Source organism: Belonocnema kinseyi, chromosome 3 (assembly GCF_010883055.1).
Source record: "Belonocnema kinseyi isolate 2016_QV_RU_SX_M_011 chromosome 3, B_treatae_v1, whole genome shotgun sequence".
In the NCBI taxonomy this organism is placed as follows: Eukaryota; Metazoa; Arthropoda; class Insecta; order Hymenoptera; family Cynipidae; genus Belonocnema; species Belonocnema kinseyi.
This window is the reverse complement of record NC_046659.1, coordinates 159,248,464-159,262,989: the sequence shown is the minus strand read 5'-3', so window position 1 is coordinate 159,262,989 and position 14,526 is coordinate 159,248,464.

Genomic DNA, 14,526 nt, shown 5'->3' with positions numbered 1-14,526 from the left:
CGAGCTATGGACAGTAATGACACCTTTTTTAAAGAAGTACAAACAAAATATCCCCAAATGATATGTAAAAAAGCTTTTCTTGCAAAAAATCTTGATAAAATCTATTTAGAATTAGGACAATACTTTACCTGAAAAGGTATTAAAATCATCATCTGAAGAAAATCACTTCGAGCTATGGACAGTAATGACACGTTGATCACAGACGTACAAACGAAATACAAAGTATTCAAAAAATGATATGTACAAACGTTCTGCTTGAGAAAAATCTGTTGATAAAATTTGTTTAGAATCCTTTGGACTTGGAGTAAGACTTTTCCTGAAAAGGTAGAGCGTTGATTTATTGTGAGTTTATCAGCCGCGGCAAGGAAGAAGAAGAACTAAACGGTCTGGTGCGCGAGTGAAAATCTCTGCTCACTTAACGAGCTCAAGGGTTCAACCCTTCCGTCGTTGCGTCTCATCGCCTGCCCACCCTCAGCAATATTTAAGGGATGTTTTAAGCGTAATTAAATGGCAGAGGGTGTTTAGCGTCTCTGGATCGGTCACCCAGCCACCCACCCACGCAAGTTATCGCATTTAACTCCCTCACCTTCTTCGTCGTCAACGGTTATAATGTACTTTTCATTAGCATTAGCCTGAGCCCGAACTCGAACCCTTTCTTTCGCGGGGCAGATCCAGCCAGGAATATTCATCACTTTTCAACCCTTCCTTCCTTCCTTCCATCGGCTTGACACCCACACCCTTTTTGCGGTAGTCATTCGAGCGATACTCAACAGGTCTTAATTACCTACGCCACGCTTCTTCATCACTTAAACAGGGTCTGAAGAATAGAAGTCTGATTTCAAAATTCTGTTACTTTTACCAGCAATGTTATTTTTCCGAGCAGGATAATTAATTAATTTTTTATTTTAGATATTAAATAATTTAATTCACTGGTCTCTTTTTTAGTGAAACGATAAAGAATCCACCTCAGCCCGGATTTGAACCCGGAACCCCACTATGCATGAGTGGAGAGTTAACCAATTACACTAACAAAGGCTTTGGTAGATCATTTATTGTTCTCCTTAATTGAAAAACAAATTTTAAACCAAATAATAGAATTTTCTACCAAAATAGTTGAACTTTCAACTCAAATATACGAATTTTTAAGACGAAATTTCATTTGTAATATTTCAAGCAAAAAATGTTGAAGTTTAAAACCGAAAAAAATTAATTATTAACAAAGATCAAATTTATACTCACAAGTTAAATTTTCTATTAAAAAGAAAAAGATTCATCGACAAATAGATCAATTTTCAACTAAACGTGGATTGCATTTTTAACTAAAAAAATAATTTCAACAGCAAAAATAAAGTTAAATTTTCAGTACAAACATTAATATCCAAGAAAGAAGACATTTTCGATAAAATAGTAAAATTTTCAAACAGAGAGGAATTTTGAAATAAACATAGAAATCTAAAAAAAACATTAATTTTCAACTAGATAGATTTTCAAACGAACAGTTGAATTTTCGACAGATAAAATATAAAATTATAACAAAATACTTGGATTTTTGACAAAATAATTAAATTATGAACAAAGTATATGATTTTTCAAGCAAGTAGTTGTATTTTTAACTGAAAAATTAAATTTTTAACCAAAAACGGAAAAGTTAAATTTTTTGTGCAAAAAATTAATTTTCAACAAAAACACAAATTATTAATGTGATACATTAATTTGATATCAAATAGTGGAGTTTTTCAACAGCAAAAACTGTCAAATAAAAATGAAAAGGTTACATTTTTTATTTAAAAAATTTATTTTCAATTTAAAAAAATCGAATATTTCAACAAAGAAATTAATTTTTAACCCAAAAGCTTAATTTTCTCTGTAAACACGAACTTACATCAAAATAAATTAACTTTCAAATAGGTAGTTGAATCTTCAACTAAAAGCGATATATTTTCAACTAAAAATGAAATAGCTCAATTCCAAGTAAAAAATATTTGATTTATAACAACAACATGAACACAATTTTTGAACAGAATAGTTAAATTTTTAACTAAAGAAATTAACTTTCTAAAAAAAAGATTACTTTTCAGCAAGACACATTAATTTTTAGCAAAATCATTAAAAAAAAGATTTTGCAAACATTTTAAAGATTCCATTTTGATTTGACTAATTTTACAACTATTTCAATGATTTCGGAACAATTTCGAAGAATTTGAAGAAAAAAAAAAATTAAAAAGATAATAAATAAACATAGTAAAATTCAGTTAAAAAAATTCATGTTTATCAAGAAAAAATGAATTTTCAACAAAAGAGTTTAACTTTAAACCGAGTAGTTAAATTTCCAAGAAAAAGATCAACTTTAAACTAATACGATTCATTTTCTTGCCAACCAGAATAATTTTCAACAAAAGACTAGGTTTTTCAACCAAATAGTTGAATTTTCGACCAAAAATGCGGAATAGTCCGATTTTTAGGCTAAACTTTGTATTTAAAAGGGGCGACTTTTCTGTCGATCGACCCCAGCACTTGGCGAAATAAGGTGCTTAGCAAGACGAGAACAGGAACAGGTTTTGAATTGGACTGCACAAAGTACGAGTTGAAATGAAGAGAACCCTTTAATTGGAATCCGCCGCATTAAATAAGAAACGAATTTACCTGATTGGCACGGCCGCGGCCGAGTTGGTCGGTTTGGCCGACTGTTAATTTTAATCGAGAAAGGCTTTCTTGGAAATTAGAAGAGGCTGGACCTGGACCTGAACCTGGACGGTCCTCGTAAAAGCCCGCCGAATTTGTCGTCGTCGTTTGGGATTTGGGAACCCCGAGCACGATCTAATGAATCAACACAGACAATTAATAGCTCCAACTTCCAAGAGCCTCCTCGAAAGCACTGTATTCCCGCCGCCCGCTTCCTTCTGGAGAATGTGTGGACAACAAATCTATCCTCTCTACGTGTGGAACTGGTTGGTAGTTTCACTTCCTACCACCTTCCCGTCGCGTCGTCAGCTCAACCACTAAATAAGTATCACAGCCTGTCCAGGACGTATTTACTACTCCACACTTCTACAAGTTACTTCCAACATCCTTAAAGTGCAATTACGACAAACTGCATTGCACTCCTCAAGGATAGTTTGCACAACACGCTTTCAAATTCCTCAATTTAAATTTAATAAAATAGTCAAAGTAGACTACATGCGTCTACAAAAAAGAGTTTCGTATCCTATTAGGACGTAAATGAGTTGTTCAAAACTCCCCTTCCTATACCCGCCGCCCTTCCCTAACTTCTACCTCATCTAATTACCCCCTTCTCACTTCCTCTCATATTTCCCCTGACTTCCTTAACCCCCCTTATTTTCCCTATTTCCACTACCCTACTCACTCTTCCCCCATTTCTATCATATCCTGTCATATTCGCACCTTACTTTTTTTGAATCTATATTATCATCTCCTCTCTACCAAGCGCTTCTCCACCCCTCCTCTCACTTTTTCTCATACCCCTACTCCCTCTAACCATTTCCTGATTCGTATTATCTCCTCACCCCATCCTTCGATCCACATCATGCTCCCCCTAATTTTATTAACTTCTCTCCCATACACATCCTCCTCTCACTTTCTCTTCTCAACGCTTTCTTACTCTTCCTACTTCCTCTACTTCCCTTGCTTTCTTTACTCACCTTATTTATCATCTTTACCTCTACTTCTCTTTCTTAATCCGCTTCTTCTACTTCCAGACCAACCCTTCCCTAATCTCTCTAATACATTTCAACATTCCTCCCATACTTCCTCTTTACGAATTTGCTTCGATACTTTCCCTCATGTCATTTGTTCACCTCACTATTCGCTTACTCCCGTGCTTGCCGTAATCGCCCTGCTTTTACTAATCCACTTCTCTTCCTACTTTAGCCCCTCCCGTTCTCCGCCGGATATTTTTTAATCCCCCCTCCCCCGATACTGCCCCTCTCCTACTTTCCTACCACTACTAATATACTATACAACTTCCCCTCATCACTATCTGCTTACGCCCCTCCTTCCTCTACTATTTCTCCTAATTTTCCTACTTCTCTTCTAACATCTCACTCTCCTCTTAATTATCCTGAAATACTTACCAAAAACCCCTCCACTACTTTCCCTCCCATAATCTCCCAGCTATACTCCCCATACTTCCCCTCATCTCATATTATCACTCCACCCCTCCTTACTCTCCCTTCTTCTCTTCCCGTCTTTGTCTGCTAACTTTCCCTCCCTTACGCCCTCTACTTCTCTCCCCTCTTCTACTTTGCGACTTCCTCTTATCACTATGCTATTTCCTTGCAACAATCCCCTTCCCCTAATTCTCCTCCCCTATTACTTCTAATATTATTTTCTTGTCACAATACTCCCTTACTCTCAGACCAAACTTTTCCCCAATAATTTACGACTTCCTCTCATCACCCTCCTCTCACTTCCCCTCCCGAGAGAGAAGCAAGACCGACTAACGTAGAGACCTGATTGAGAGTATGGGTTATTATTTCTGTAACGACCTTCCCTAAAAAACCAAAGATCCCAATTGGACTCAAATTTCAGCAAAGTGTAAGCCTACTGGATGGAAATTCATGGGAACAAAATTGTTCTACTAGGACAAACGCATGCCGAGAAGAAAGGGTTCATATTTAAAGCTTTTTTGAGAGTGCCATCAAATCAAGCGACATGACGTTCTTCTAAAAGCGATGATACAAAATTGTTTCTCTTACAGTTTCGATAGAATCTTTTGCGCTCTTCTTTGCTTGAAGGATTTTAAGGTTTAAAGTGGATCGATATTTGTTTATGAAATTAAACAGAAGCTGCTTTTTTAAGATATCTTTTTGATGATCTAAAACTTTTTTAAGATGAATGAAAAAATAGGTCTTTTTAGGATGTCGACCTTTTTCTTCAGCCTCAAATAAAAGCTGATTTTCTTTTCTCTAAGGACCTTAAGCTTAACATGTGGGCCGGTATTTGTTTATTTATGAAAATAAACGTCAAGCAGCTCTTTGAAGATATCATTTGTTCCGATGATTTGAAGCTTTTTCAATATCAGTAAACAAAATTTAGTCTTCTAAAGTTTCGACAGGATTTTTCATGCTATTTTTACTAAAACTAAGAATTTGTTGAAATAAAATTAAACGTCCGAATGTTAGTAGGCCAGAAGTCGTAAAAAAATGTTCGTTTGAGTAATTGTTTCTGACTCCCTATTTATAGCATTAACGATATTTTTCCTTAATAAGAAAAGGACTTGTTAGAGCAAATAAGACAATTTTCCAATTAAATTCGTTAGGGAAATGAGTGGAAAATATCGAAATGATGGTTTCGTGGTCTCACTCGTGACGAAGCTCGTTACGAATGTTTGTGAATCAGGACAATTGATGTGAGTACAGCTAGCGGCTAATACATTGCTTCCGGTATTTAGAGCAGCACGACAAATAAGAGGCATTGGTTCGGTTCTTGTTACCACGATCATTAAGGCGATGCGATAGTCAGGCTTGTCATTATCGTCAAAAGAGTATCATCTTCATTGTCAATCTTGTCATTATTGTCATCATTTGAAATATTAAAATACTGAAATATTGAAATCAAATCGGGTTCGTTGGCATCATTTTCATCATTTGCAACATTAAAATATTGATCGGAACAGGTTCATTACCATCATTGACATAATTTAGAATATCAATATATTCAAATCGAATTGGATTGGTTCGTATAATTAGCTAAGCCAGAGAGTTTCATAATATATTCTGCAATTTCAATATTGTCATCAGTATCATCGCATGAAATATTTAGATATTGATATCAAGTTGGGTTCATCTTGATGATACACTTAAGCGTGCCAAAACAAGAAACATCAAAATCAAGTATTTATCTCTTCATTCAAGAATAGATATTGATCTTGTCCCATTATGGACCAAGAATATCGAAAAAATGATTGAAATCACATTAATTACATATGTTAATGATATAAAAGTTATACTTGAAAAAAATTGTATTGCTCAAGAAGCTTGGTTAAAAATATTCTCAAACTTTCGAGCGATATGTAGCAATATCAAAATACTCTTGTCGCAAAGACCACTGACTTCGTTGTCATCATTTTAAAGATTCAAATATTAAAATCGAATACCCTGGTTCGTTGGCATCATTTTCATCATTATCATCGTTCGACACATTCAAATACTGAAACCGAACCTAGTTCTCTGACATTCATTTTTTTCTTTGTGAAATTCAAATAATGAAATAGAATCAAGTTTGTTGGTATCATTGTCATGATTATAATCATTAGAAACATTGAAATGTTGATGTTTTATTGAAATATTGAGTTGGCACCATTTTTGTGTGACACATTGTAATATTTAATTGAAGTCGGTTTCGTTGGTATCATTGTTATCTTTTAAAACACTGGAATATTGTAATAGAATACTGGATTCGTTAGTATTAGTATCATCTTTTGAAATGTCAAAATATTGAAATTGAGCCAGATTCGTTAGCTTAATTTTTATTATTGTCATAGTTTGAAATATTTGATTCGACTAACCTGCTTCTTTGGCATAATTATCACAATTAGCACTGTTTGGAACATTCAAACACGGAAATTACGTCATCTTCTTTGGCATCGTTGTCATGATTATCTTCTTTTAAAACATTAAAGTACTGAAATCGATCGAAGTTCGTTGACATCATTTTCATGATTACAATCCTTTAAAATATTGCAATGCTGATATAAAAACAAGTTAATTTAGACAACATTGTCATTATAACCATCGTTTGAAATATAAAAAAAAAGAAAACGATCTAAGTTTGTTGGTATCATTTCATGATTATCATCTTTTGAAACATTGAAATATTTTGCTAGCGTCATTTTGATAGTTTGCAACATTAAAATTCTGAATTCAAAATGGGTTCGTAGTTATCACTGTAATCTTTTGAAACATTGATATACTTAATTTGAAGCAAATTCTTTGGCATCATTTTCATGATTATCTTTGTTTTAAACATTAAACTACTAAAATCGATCCAACTTCGTTGACATCATTCTCATGATTGCAATCGTTTGAAGCATTGGGATACTGAAGTGATAACAAGTTTATTTCGGCATCATTGTCATTATTATCATCTGTTGAAACATAAAAAAAATCAAAACAAAGTTTGTTGGTACCATTTCATGATTATCATATTTTAAAACATTGAAATATTGGGCTGTCGTCATTTTTACAATATGTAGCATTGCAATACTGAATTAAAATTTGGTTCGTTGTTATCACTGTCATCGTTTGAAGCATTGAAATAAAGAAACTAAAACAAACACTGTCATTATTATCATCCTTTAAAACATTTAACTACTGTAATCTAAACAACTTCGTTGGTATCTTCGTTATGATTTATAATCTTATGAATCATTGAAAAATTGTGTTGGCATCATTAACATCATTATTATGATTTGAAACATTGGAATATGGAAATCGAAACAATTGTTTTGGCACCATTGTTATAATTATAATCTTGTGAAACATCGAAATAGTTAAATATAAGCAATTTTGTTGGCATCATCATCATGATTTTAATCTTTTGGATCATTGAAAGTGTTGGCATCATTTTTTAGTTTGAGACATTAAAATCGAACCGAGCATCATTGGTATTATTATCTTCATTCGAACATTGAAATTCTGAAATCGAAGCAAATTTCTTGGCATCATTGTCATGATCATTATCTTCTGGAACATTAAAATGCTGAAATAGAACAAAGTTCGTTGGCATCATGATTTTATTTTTATGAATAATTGAAATATTGGATGGGAATCATTTTCCAGTTTTAGACATTGAAATCGAACAGGGTTCATTGGCGTCATTTACACCATTATCATCATTTGAAACATTGAAATTCTGAAATCCAAACAAGTTTTTTTGCACCATCGTCATGATTATCATCTTCTAAAACATTAAAATGCTGAAATCAAACAAAGGTCGTTGGTATCATCATCATGATTTTAATCTTTTCAATCATTAAAATATTGTGTTGGCATCATTTTTTAGTTTCATACATTGAAATCGAACCGGGTTCATTGGCATCATTAACATTGTCATCGTTTGAAATATTGAAATTCTGAAATCGAAACAAAATTTCTTGGCATCATTGTCATGATCATTATCTTCTGGAACATTAAAATGCTGAAATAGAACAAAGTTCGTTGGCATCATGATTTTATTTTTATGAATAATTGAAATATTGGATGGGAATCATTTTCCAGTTTTAGACATTGAAATCGAACAGGGTTCATTGGCGTCATTTACACCATTATCATCATTTGAAACATTGAAATTCTGAAATCCAAACAAGTTTTTTTGCACCATTTTCATGATTATCATCTTCGAAAACATTAAAATGCTAAAATCAAACAAAGGTCGTTGGTATCATCATCATGATTTTAATCTTTTCAATCATTAAAATATTGTGTTGGCATCACTTTTTAGTTTCATACATTGAAATCGAACCGGGTTCATTGGCATCATTGACATTGTCATCGTTTGAAATATTGAAATTCTGAAATCGAAGCAAAATTTCTTGGCATCATTGTCATGATCATTATCTTCTGGAACATTAAAATGCTGAAATCGAACAAAGTTCATTGGCATCATCATCATTATTTTAATCTTTTGGGTCATTTAAATAGTGTGTTGGCATCATTTTATAGTTTGAGACATTAAAATCGAACCGGGTTCATTGGCATCATTGACATCATTATCATCGTTTGAAACATTGGAATACTCAAATCGAATAACCGGGTTCGTTGGCATCATCGAACAAGTCAGAGCGCAGTTTCGTAATCTCGGATCTCCTTTCCCGTAGGGAATTCACGTGTGTTTTTCAGGTGTGTGCACGTGCCGGCACGTGCATATGTGTTCTAGCTGAGCCTGTGTATTTGTGCCTGTCTGCTGAGTGCGCCATGCCATAGGAACGTTACGTGTTCGAGACCGAACGGGAGCCGAAGTTGAGCCCTGACCGTGACCTACCTCAGCTCTTTATGACGTCATCCGAGGTGCTCTATGTGAGTGAAAGAAAGAGAAAAGGGGCAAAAGAGGGTGGGATGATAGGCGAGGGGAGAAAAGGGGACACCACATAGATCGTGACGCACATGTTCTTCAAGTGCCAGTGTCTATAGATGCATTGGATGTACGCACAAATCACCCAACCACCCACCCACACATTTTTATTCGCTTGCATAAACCTCAGGCTTAAACATTCCTTCTGCTAGCATCGCAGTGATCGGAGAAATTTTTCACGCCTCGAGCGGAAGAGAGAACTTGTACTTGAACTATGAAACTGCGAATATACCTCTTGGTAACTATATTATGTATGTTCTGTCTGGGTTGCATGTTTGTGCGTCTCGTGCGAGATACTTTGATTTTATATGGTGAGACTTTATGTCTCGTGCAATAGTAACTACTACTAGTACTGTACTATATAGTAGTCTGCGGGGTTTCAAGTCGTCAGCGATGATGGCAAATGATTAACAACCGGAAGTTCATCACCACCTGGTTCGCTTGATTTGCGAGAGACTTTTGCCATTTTGCATAGGGAAAAATTAGTTTTTTTCTCAACATGTCGTGGATGAGTGAGTACTGTGAATCATGTCCCTAAACTGACGTTTCCTATTACTACTTTGTTAATTTCTTCTTTAATGTGCAATAGGGATTTGAAAAAGAAGTCTAATAAACTATGATTCTGACTTGAAACAGTCCATTTGAGAGGAAGATAATTATTTTGAGTTGTAACAGGAAACTCTTCAAAGCAATTATATGGACATATGTTCAGCACCTTCGACTTTTATGTGCTTTAACTAATATGATGAAACTTTTAATCACAGGAAAAACAAAACATAAAGTTGACATTGACATGAAACTTAAATAATCTCAACATTGGAACATGGAACTATGTATGAAATAGATCTAGAAATCAGGAAAAATAGTTTTAAAAACGTTGGAATTATTACAATTTCATTCTTCAAATAATTGCACCTATCGCGAACGAATGAAAAAATGTTTTTCGTGACTGATAATAAATCATTTGTGGGGTAGAAATTTCCGTACAGACATTTTATTTATGAAATTTATTTTTTAAAATAAAATTAAAAATATACTTTTATATCAGGATTCATTTTTAATTATTAATATTTGAACTTAATTTTATTCCGAAATAATTTAAAGATACGACTTATTTATCGTATTATAAATTCTATTAATGCTTCAACCTCAAATTAATTCGATTTCTAATTTATTTTTCTACTAAAACACATAAGATAATTGCTGTGTCAAGTTCTTTATTTTCAATCACGAAAAATACGTTTTAATTCAATCAGGATACATATAAATATTTTGAAAATAATAATTAAATAAGCGAAAAGTTATTTTAAATCTTATGTCCTGATTTATGTCTTGAGTTCCACTCATATTTTTCTATTTTCTTATTGCTGCTAAGAACATAGCAAACGACAGCTTTTATTTCATGCTATGATAAACTTTCGACAAATTTCGACAAAAACTTAACTTTAGTTTTTTCTGTGATTTTGTGCATGCAAAAATTTTTTCATGAATTTTTTTATTGAAAAGTGGAAGATTTTGCACATATACTCATATCCCACTCTAAATTAGATTAGACAATTTCAGAAAATAATATATAATGAAGTATCTTGAATCTTCTGATTAACAAAATTATTTTAATTAATTATCGAATATTTACCAATAAAATATTTTCTTTTCTGTTTCAGGTAAGCTTCAGTTGGTTATTAAATATTATCAAACTCATTGGTAAGAAATTTTACTCATCTACAAATGATGGCTATAAATGACGGGAAGAAAAAAATGAGTTAAAATTTTGACTCGAAGATGGGGATTTTTAAAATGAATTATTATTTTGATTTTAATAGGGAATTTTTAAAAATAATGATATTCGATTTGGAACTGAAAAGTTTTGAAAAAAATGATAATTTTGAGTTGGTTCCGGAAATTTTCTAAAGAATTATGATTCTCAGCTATATGCCATGATTTAAGAAAAAAGTGTAATTTAGTATAATTGTGACTTGAAGCAGAAACTGAAAGAATTATAATTATAATTCATTGTAGGCCCCTCATAACCTGTCTACAATTTGAAAGATCAAGAAATTCGTATGTCTCAGAGTTTTGTGAAAATCGCTAATATTATTTTTTCGTAAGCTGTTCAACATGGCAAATTTTCAAAAATCTTGTAAGATTTTAATATTTTTAGTTTTTCTGGGACAATATCTCATTTTTATGAACTTCAAGAAACTAAAATTATTTTTACATTTTTTAAAATTATTCTCAAACTTTTTAGCGTATAGAAACTTTAATTTATTTAACATGTCCAAACTTGGAATATCATGGAAAATTAAAATTTTTTTCAGGTTAAAAGTAGTTTGAAATACATTTATGCTATAAAAGAGTTTTAAAATAACGTTTCTAACAAATTTTTGCAAAATTTATAAAAATACTTTAAAGGTTAAAATTGGAAACTCGAAAACTCATCCTTTTTGAAAAAAATGGACACTGCCTTAAAAAAAATTTCGAAATTATTATTTTTTCAAATGATTTTGTTTTCAGTTCTATCATAAAATGTAAGTATCGTAGAGTAGAAACAAAAGTTTGGGAACAGGGTGTCATTAATATAGTATTAGCAATTTTAGGATGGAAGTTAAAAGGGGAGTTGGATTGGGTGATTGGTGGGGAGAGTTAGATAGGGCGTTGTATGTGAATTTTGAAGGGGGGTTGGATTGGGATTTAGATGAGAGGTTAGATTGGGCGATGGATGGGGAGTTGGATAGGCAAAACTCAAGTAAAAAGGTTCTATGCAGTTGATATATAGTCCATAAAACAATAGTGCTTTTCATTTGTTTGATAAATTTGTCTGTATAAAACAAATTAAAAATATCAGTGTTTTGTTTTGTTTTATTATTATTTATTTTTATTTATTTTATTATCATTATTATAAAAAAACATTTCTGTTTTGAAATGTTGTTACAGGCTTATACTGCCTAACATGTCGAAGGCATTTTTGGTTAGAGATGGATTTTTTTTTATCATTTTTGCACGGGGCTGTCCCGGTATATATCATCAGTCACGGACGCATTTTTATAATGCAATTAAGTGATCTGATGAGAGCAGTCTGTCCAGACATATTGGACAAAGCTTGGGTTTTACCCCATCATTGACGGACTGGGTTGCAGTCAAGCACACGATGGGATGACCTATAGCTTAAGGTGGGTTCCGAACCACCAGAAACTTCGGTAAAGGTACATTGAAAAATTTCTAGAGGTACCGACTCAGGGATCGAACCCCGGACCTCTGAAATGAAGTTCGAGTGTCTAACCAACTGAGCCACCGAGGCTTATTAGTATTAAATTATTATAAAAAAAATTTCAGTGTTGAAATGTTGTCACAGGCTTATACTGCCTAACATGTCAAAGGCATTTTTGGTTAGAGATGGATTTTTTTTATCATTTTTGCTCGGGGCTGTCCCGGTATATATCATCAGTCACGGACGCATTTTTATAATGCAATCAAGTGATCTGATGAGAGCAGTCTGTCCAGACATATTGGACAAAGCCTGGGTTTTACCCCATCATTGACGGACTGGGTTGCAGTCAAGCACACGATGGGAGGACCTACAACTTAAGGTGGGTTCCGAACCACCAGAACCTCGGTAAAGGTACATTGAAAAATTTCCAGAGGTACCGGCTCAGGGATCGAACCCCGGACCTCTGAGGTGAAGTCCGAGTGTCTAACCAACTGAGCCACCGAGGCTGAGTTAATAAAATTATTATTATTATTATTATTATTACAATATTAAGCCTTTTCCCTTTCGGGGTAGGCGTGACTCACTCGGTAGGGGAAAGGAGTAGTGTGTGGAAGGGATAGAGAATTTTCAGATTGAGCCAGAATACTCGTGTTATTTAAGTAAATAACACGTTCGTTCCACAATACTGCTCCGACCCAGGTTGCTGACCAATCTCTCTATGAACTATATATAGCATTTTCACCTGGGATGGCTAGGAAGATGGATGGGTAATTGGATGTGGAGTTGGATAGGTAGATGGATGAGGATGGATGGGTAGTTTGATTAAGAGATGGATGGAGAGAATTGTGTTGATAGTTAAATTGGTCGATAGATGGAGGCTCGATGTGTAGTTGGATGGGGGACTAGATAGGAAGTTGGATTAGGCGATGGATGGTAAGTTGGACGGAAACTTGGAAGGATAGTTTGATTGGGAGTTGGATAACAACAGTTGGGTGGGATTGGACGAAATTGGATTAGAACTATCCAACTAATTCACAAAAGGAGGGAACGAAGCATCAAAGTCCTACTGCATTCAAAATAATATTTCTGGATTATGAATAATTAAAAGATTCTGTTTCTTTTAAATGCTTAATTTCTTTTTACGAATTTGTGTTCGGATGAATAAGAACGTGTGGAAATTTAATCTATATTTTAATTTCCTAATTCTGAACAAACCCAACTAAAATGTTTAAAGTTTGCTACAAGCTACTTTGTTATATGCATAGTATCCTAGAATATTCTAGAAAAATGGAATATATTCAAATCTTACAAAATCAAAAAAATATTAGGCACATTATATACATTAAGAAAAAAAAGAATAGTGGTGATTTTGGGATAAGATGGGGTGGAAGTTGGACGCAGTCAGTTGGGGAGTTGGATGGGAAGTTGTATGTGGAGTTGGAACGAGAGTTTCATTCGGATTTGTATGAGGAGTTACATGAAGCGTTGGATATAGGAGACTAAATGTTGAATTGGATGGGAACTAGATTGAGAGTTGGATGTTTATATTATGGATAAATATTTGTATAGGGGACGAAGCGACTTGGATGGGATGTTTGATGAGGAGTTTGATGAGATGGGATCGAATTGGATGAGATAAGAAAGTGTACATGATTTGAGTGCAAAGAATGAAAATGCTGAATTTAACGAGCATCACCTTAATGGTTTTCTCGTCGCTATCTCTATTATACACAAAAAGATAGAAGCAAGTAGAAAAGTCTCACTACATCCCATAAATAAGATTTCTGAAATCTTGAAGACTTTATGCCAGTTGAAAGAAGAATTCTCATGGAGATGGATCTTTTAGTGGAAAGGACTCATTTTTCTGTTATGACGTGGATATATTGTAACTGATAATACGAGGATGATAAAATGGGGGTGTAATGAGGGGTTGTGAATGAGATATGAAGGTAGTTGAAACGCACCCTCCTTGCTACTGTCAAGCTTTAATGCCAAGAATAACCCTTGCTTTGCATCCCACCTGTTGCTGCTCCTCAACACCCTCTTGCACTTGAGGACTAATTAAAGAGTCGGATAACGGCTGGTTCGCGGTGTTTAATACTCCACCCCATTCCACCCTGATTTTCCAAGCATCCCTGTTCGTTCCTCTCAGTTTCACAAGCCTGGAATTAATTAGCGGCAGTTAACCAGGGATGGCGACTCATTTAGGGGATGTTTATTTTAATTTT